The sequence below is a fragment of the Tupaia chinensis genome, unplaced genomic scaffold (assembly GCF_000334495.1).
Source record: "Tupaia chinensis unplaced genomic scaffold, TupChi_1.0 Scaffold000247_1, whole genome shotgun sequence".
Lineage (NCBI taxonomy): Eukaryota > Metazoa > Chordata > Mammalia > Scandentia > Tupaiidae > Tupaia > Tupaia belangeri.
In genome coordinates, this window is record NW_006159725.1 from 3,563,791 (window position 1) to 3,570,338 (window position 6,548).

The following is a 6,548-nucleotide window of genomic DNA, read 5'->3' on the forward strand; positions in this document are numbered from 1 at the left end:
CCCGCGGGGCTGTCCAGAGCTCGGCGAGACCCGGCGGGTTCGGAAGCTCGGGGCCGCCGAGAGCCTGCGGGCCTGGCCCAAAGACCCCAACGCCTTTTGGCCAGGAGGAGAGCGCACGGCAACCCCTACGCAGGAGGAGGCCGCAGCGCGCCCGGGCCGGCCCGACGGGGCGGCGGAGCCAAGTCCTCAGGGTTGGCTGCTCCGCACCGGCGGGACCCGCGCCCAGGTCCAGCCCTGCGCTTGTGTTCGGGTAGCTCAGAAACCCGGACCCTCACCGAACCCCGGGCCCATCTCACGTCCCCGGAGGGCGACCCCCTCCCGGCACAGCGGCGGAGGGTCGCCGAGAAGCCAGCTGCTGCTGGGGAGGTTTTTTTTGCTAGAGGGCACTTGGGCTTGGCAGAGAGGGCGAGGGCGAGAAGGCCCCCTCCCCCGTGGTCACACTGCCAATCCTTTCTCCCCCGTTGTCTCCATCCTCTTGGGACTCTGAGTCTGGAGCCCTCCAGGGTGAGGAGGCCACGGCTGGGGGGTGGGGGTGGGGAGAGGGCAGCGATTCCCATCCCTCTCTCCAGGAATCCTACCTCCAGTCAGCTTGTCCTTCCTGGTGGCGGTAACAGCAGCCCCATCTCACAGATAGGAAGGCAGAAGCTTAGAGAGGTTGTAGGACCCTCGCAAAGTCACTCGGAAGGTCTGGCAAAAACGGGGTCTGGTTTTCGGATTTGGGGACTGGTTTTCGGATTTGGGTTTAGTGGTGAATTGCTTTGGTAGACTTGCAGAATTGCTTCCTCCCTCACTCCAGCTGCTGTTTATGCGGCTTCCACTCCTTGCCAGGTGCTCCTCTCTCGAATAGAAGGCACAAAAAGTGACTAGAACTTGGTAATTTGCATTAAAAGAAACATTCCAGCAGGCTCTGACCCACCAGGCTGAGAAACACCCTGGGGTGCATTCGCCCAAAATTCCAAAAGCAGGAGGATATGAAGAGAGGATTGTGGTGTGACCATGCCCAAGGGGAAGTGCTTTCTCCTCTCTCTCTCTCTGTCTCTGGAGAGCCCAAAGAAAAGAGAGAAGGGAATTTCAGGGATGGGAAGGTCAGTGGTACAAGATGAAACGCCCAGCCCACCAGGGATGTGTTGGGGGGGAGGAGGGAACTGGATCCCCGTGGCTCACCCGGGCTGGAATCCCAGCAGTGCTTTGCAAACCAAGCCATGGCCCTCCGTCTGCATGGTCTGACCAGGTGGAGAAAGGGGACAGGAAGGACGAGTGTTCGACCACCAGAGAGGGCGGCTGTCTTCCTGTTCAAGTGCCTTCTAACAAAAGAAAAAGCAAGAAATTTGAAAATGTTAAAATACAAACCACCCACCCCCACCACCCACCCCCATTACCAGCAGGTGGCGTGGTGGCTAAGGTGCTAGACTCCCACATGACACATCGAGGTTCAAGTCCTGGACTTGGAGGCTTGAAATTCACGCCAGTGCATGTGGGTGCAGGCCCAAAATCCTAGGAGGGGAATGGAGGAAAAGGGATTGCAACGTGGCCATCCCCCCAGAGATTGACTTCTCACTTTCCCTCCCAGTCTCTCTCTGCACCCTATGACAAAAGCCTTAAAATAAAGTAATAAATTAAAATGAAATTAAAAAGTCACCCAGCTCTCCAAGGCAGACCCACATGGAAGGTTCTAGGTCCTAGTCCGGAGACTCCCTGGCCTCCCAGGGCCCATGTCTGTCTGTCTGTGACCCAGGGCTGGCTGAGGTGGAGCCAAATCTTGGTATCAAGACCCTATTTGGTGCTGTCACTGTGTCTCTCTTGCTCATGAAAGAAAGAAAGAAAAAATTTTAAAGTTTTATTTTTATTTATTTATTTTTTTAATTTGGAGCTAACATGCCATGGACACCAGCTGTGGACTGGGAATCATATTAATTATCTTTATTTTTTTTTTAAAAATTTATTTTTTTAAAAAAAATTCTTATGGCAGTACTCAGGGAGAGTCACTCTTGCTTTCATTTTAAGATGAGGAAACTAACTTAGAGAGGGCTAAATATCTTGCCCTGGGTCACAAAATATTCAATCCTCTCTACTCCAATATTAATATTCTAATTTAATATTTTAAAATATTATTACTTTTTTATAGAATAAAGTATGTAAAAGGTCGCTGACTCTGAAGTAACTTCATTTTCCATTTTTTACTTCTCGTCTGCTAGAGGAAATAGCTGTATCCCCACTGTAACGTGTGTATAAATGTGTTGAGAGGCCGAGAGGCTGCATCGACCAGGTGATTTTACTGCTATTTCTGCTTTATAGTATATTTTTTAAAAACTTGGACGTCATTTCAGACTTACAGAAAAGTTGCCAAAATATTGGGCTTTCGGAAAAGTCATAACATACTTCTCTATACAAAAACACACATGACTTTTCTGACACGCCAACAGTAGACACACTCCTGGATCCCCTTTGCCCAGACCCCCTCTTTCTATTTCTCTCTAGGGCAGCTGTTCTGGCTGGGGTTTGTAAAGCCCCACCTCTGCCTGTGGCCTTTCCCCAGACCTTGTTACAATCCAAGGCTGTTTATTGCTGGAGGGCTGCTTTGCATAGGAAGACAGATGTGTGTGGGTGTAGACAGATGTGTGTTTAAACCCACATTGCTCAATCTGAAGGTAACCAGACGCCTTGGGCTCTAGGTCATTAGTCATCAGCACAGGAAATGGTTAGGGCAGGCTTGGACGGGGCTAAACCCCCGATGTCCATGTCTGATGTCCTATCGGGTCAAGGAGCAGTAGGTATTGGGCATGCATTCCTTAGGGAGGGCCTCTGGCCCTGTGGGGACTGAACCTACCCGGAAGCCTCTTTTCTGTTGTCCTGCCTCTACAGGCTCAGCAAGCAAAGCCCGAGTGCCTCTGGGGATGGTGCAACTCTCAGTGACCCTTTACTCCCCAGGCTGGGTGCCACACTGGGTGGATGCCAGGGGGACCCAAAGAGCTAGATGGCAGCCCTGACCCTAAGTGGACCCGTCAGTCCAACAGGAGAGAAACATGACCACGTGCATTAGCAACACCAGAAATTATGTCATTGAGTGCCAGAGTAAATTATCCTGAACAGGAAAAGCAGTGAGCAGAGCTGCTGGGCTGGGGTGCTGACAAAGGGGAACAACGCAGGAGCCGGGTCTGGAGGGATGAGTAGAATTTCCAAAGGCAGATGCTAGCAGCTGGCATGGTGGTTAAAGCACTAGACTCCCACACAGCCAAGTGCAGTTCGAGTCTCAGACCTGTCAGCTTGCTTTCCCACTTTCTCTCTGTCCCTCTGGTCAAATTTAAATAAACAAATAAAGTTAAATACAATAATTCTAACAAAACAACAACAAAAAAGAAAGAAAGAAAGAAAGAAAGAAAGAAAGAAAGAAAGAAAGAAAGAAAGAAAGAAAGAAAGAAAGAAAAAGAAGAGACAGCAGTTCATACCTAGCAGTCACTGCGCATGGGAGAGTGGAGGACGGGAGCACGGGTGAGTACAGTGATTCAAATTGCTGTTATGTATCCTGAGCTAAAAGCAGCCCTGTGGGTCAGCAGGTGGCATGGTAGCTATGGTGCTGGACTATCACACAGCCAACTGCAGTTTGAGTCCTAGGCCTGGCAGCTTAAAATTCACACTAAGCACGTGTGCGTGTGTGCCCAAGATCCCAAGAGGAAAATGGAGGTGAAGGGACTGCGGCATGGCCATCCCCTTGGTATGATTTCTCACTTTCTGTCTCTCTGATGAGCGCATGTGCCCTATAGCAAAAATCTCTCAAAAAACGAAAACAAGGGACCAACAGTTGGCATAATGGCTATGTCGCTGGACCCCCATGTAGTCGACCATGGTTCGAGTCCTGGACCCAGTGGCTTTGACTCATGCTGGGCGCGTGTGTATGTGTGCCCAAGATCCCGAGATGAGAATGGAGAAAGGATTGCAGCGTGGCCATCCCCCCTGCGGGGTGATTTCTCGCTTTCTGTCTATCTATCTCTCTCTGTCTTTCTGGTGAGTGCATGTACCCTATAGCAAAAACTTCTCAAAAAGAAAAACAAATCATGCAGGGTCCTTTGTGCATGCGTGCTCAAAAATCCCTAGAGGAGAATTGAGAAGGGACTGCGGTGAGGCTGTCCCTCCAGGGGATGATTTCTCGCTTTCTGTCTCTCTATCTCTGTCTCTCCAGCAAGCACACATGCCCTATAGCAAAAATCTCTCTCTCAAAAAAAAATTGGGTGACCAGCAGTTAGCATAATGGCTATGTCGCTGAACTCTCATGTAGTCGACCACGATTCAAGTCCCGGACCCAGTGGCTTAAACTCACGCCGGGCACATGTGTTTGTGTGCCCAAGATCCCCAGAGGAGAATGGAGGAGAAGGGATTGCAGTGTGGCCATCCTCCCTGGGGAGTGACTTCTCGCCTTCTGTTTCTCTGTCTCTCTCTGTCTTTCTGGCGAGCGCATGCGCCCTATAGCAAAAACCTCTCCTCCACACACACAAAAAAATTGGTAACGATTTAACATATGGTAACTTTAAAGGACAGTAAACTATGATTCACCCAAACATCTTTCTATTTTTTCTTTCCATCAAAAACAAGACATCTCTGTGGAGTATCTGCTAGGTGCCCAGCCCTGGAAAACCAGTAATGAACAAAGGACAAGTCATCGTTGCCCTCCAGAAGCTTCTGGTGCGTTAAGGACAACAGACACGCAATCCCAGTGCGGACTGAGAAATGCTCTGATGGGGAAAGTGCTAGTGTGGGTGTAGGCAGATGTGCATTTAAACCCACATTGCTCAAGCTCAAGGCCCTTAGTCACCAGCTCAGGAGATCATTAGACCAGCAGAAACTGGGCCTAAAGCCCGTGGCCAGTCGGTGATTGGTGCATATTCCTTGCGGAGGGTCCTTGGTTCCTTGGACGACATTGCACTTGATGCAGGGGGTTCAGGAAGAAGTTCAGGGAGCTCAGCTCTGTGAACCGAGGGGCAGGGGAGCACCGTGGGCAGAGGGGCTGTGGGTTATCTCCTCACCACATCTGCTCCGGGGAGCCGTAGGCCACACCTCCCAATCCCCTCGGGGCCAGCATCCACCCAAGCCCCGACCTCTCGGAGGAAGATGGTGGCCCTGAGGGCCTTGAGAAGGCAGCCACCGGATGACGACAAGGGCTCCGGCAGCATTCAGAGCTTGGGCTGGCTGTGGCTTGGATGGGCCCCCAGCTTCACTGAGCCTGCCTCGCCTCTTGATCTCCCACGTACAGGAAGAGAGGAAGTTAGAATGAAGGCACTTAGGGCAGTGTCTAACACAGAAGCCCCAGGAAATACTTCCATGGAAAGTTCCTGAGGTTCCGTTCTCTGAGTAAAAAGAGCCAGTGTGTCCCATTTCCGTTTTCCATTAAACCAAGGTGGTCTTTCTCTATTCCTTCCTGTTCGGCAAGGATGCTTCTCGACTGGGCTCTTCTGGGCGCTGTGTCTCTTTCCACGGCTGGACAGTAAGAGGTCCCAGCTGGCTTTCAGGGTCTTGCCTGGACAACCCATTGGGCTGTGACTGAGAACCTGTGAGCTGCTCCTCGCCACTCGGAGAAGGCTGCTCTTCCCAGCCTGCCTGGGAGGGGCGGAGGTAGGGGGGGCGCAGGGCGGGCCCTGTTCTAGCCACACACCCTGCAGGGACAGTCCCCAGCTCCCGTCTGTATCAGCCGAGGATGTGGGGCTGGGTTTGCTGTGGGACATTAGTCAGAGACTAGCTCTCAGCCCCCATCCGCGGCCAGAACCCAGGATGCAGAAGTCCTTCCACCCAAGTAGAGTTTTAAGGGAGCAGTAGGAGGATCAAGAACCAAGAGGAGGGGCCAGCAGGTGGCGTGGTGGTTAAGGTGTTAAACTTCCACATAGCCGACCACAGTTCAAGTCCCAGACCTGGCGGCCTGCTTTCTTGCTTTCCCTCTCTGTCTCTCTCTGTGAACACATACGTCCTATAGCAAATTAAAAAAGAATAATAATTAATGAAATTAAATAAATAATTCTTCTTAAAAATGAACAAAGACGGAAAGTATAGAAGGCTCACAGCTGTGGGGCCAAAGGGCTGACCGCAGGGGTCTGACCTATCACCTTCTTCCCTGAGCTCAGCTAGGTCTCTTCTCAGCTCCTCCCACACCCTACTTTGAATTCTTGCAGGGTAACAGGTCGGGCCAGAGGCGGTTCAGGATCTGGAGGGAATGAGCTGGCTTTGAATTCGGACTATTCTCCTGAGTGCCCATCTGGGGCACCTGGCTAACCCGTCTCAGCTTACGTAATGTGGGCTAGAGGATTTCTCGCATGGTGGTTGGGAAGATTACGTGGACAAGATAGAGAAAGCTTCTGGCGACAGCGGTGCCACGTGACTGACTGTTTTTGAGTCCTGTGTCTGACAGCTAGACTCTCACCGGACATGTGTGCACGCAGGGCCAAAATCCCAGGAGTGGATGGAGGAGAGGGGAATGCGGCGTGGCCATCACCCCGGGGATTGATTTCTCTCACTTTTCCTTCCACTGTCTTTCTCTCTCTGTCTCTCTGTCAAGAACATGCATC